The 539-nt window shown below is 43.2% G+C and overlaps 1 non-coding gene across 1 annotated transcript; it reads right to left on the bottom strand.

The window, feature by feature from the left end:
* Positions 1-216: 216 nt before the first annotated feature.
* trnas-gcu (transfer RNA serine (anticodon GCU)) lies at positions 217-298 on the bottom strand. The gene has a single exon. It is a non-coding gene; the product is annotated as a tRNA-Ser (tRNA).
* Positions 299-539: the final 241 nt, after the last annotated feature.

Below are 539 nucleotides of genomic sequence, written 5' to 3'. Positions count from 1 at the left end.
GGAGGGGAGGAAAAATCCTGCTCCGTTTCGTGATCCCTATTTGATCTTCATTCCAGTGCAGTTTGGGTGAAGAATTCCAATTGTCTGTCTCAATTTTAATAAAGTATAACAAATTCTGGAATCACTGTCTGGACATTGACAAGAACAGGTTTCGAGGCTGACTTTACACATAAGCTCACCCAACATAAATAATACATGAAACAGCTCATAATCTAGCGACAAGGATGGGATTCGAACCCACGTGTGCAAAGCACAATGAATTAGCAGTCCATCGCCTTAACCTCTCGGCCACCTTGCCAGTTGCAAAGACATAGCTGTCACCTTCAGCACAGCTTCTGGCTGTGCAGCCAGCTGTGGAATGATGGAAATATATCTTCTGTCAGTAAATGAAGTTGGGAATGGAGCAGTGTGAAACATTTCCAGACCATGTCCAACACGTTTCTACTCAGTGTGAAAACCCACCACGGAAAGACTGGAACATACAATCATTTCATCACATCATGATTAACATCACTCAGACACCTGAACCATTAGGTCAC

Source organism: Heterodontus francisci, unplaced genomic scaffold, assembly GCF_036365525.1.
Source record: "Heterodontus francisci isolate sHetFra1 unplaced genomic scaffold, sHetFra1.hap1 HAP1_SCAFFOLD_61, whole genome shotgun sequence".
Classification (NCBI taxonomy): domain Eukaryota; kingdom Metazoa; phylum Chordata; class Chondrichthyes; order Heterodontiformes; family Heterodontidae; genus Heterodontus; species Heterodontus francisci.
This window is presented reverse-complemented; position numbering and strand designations above follow the sequence as displayed.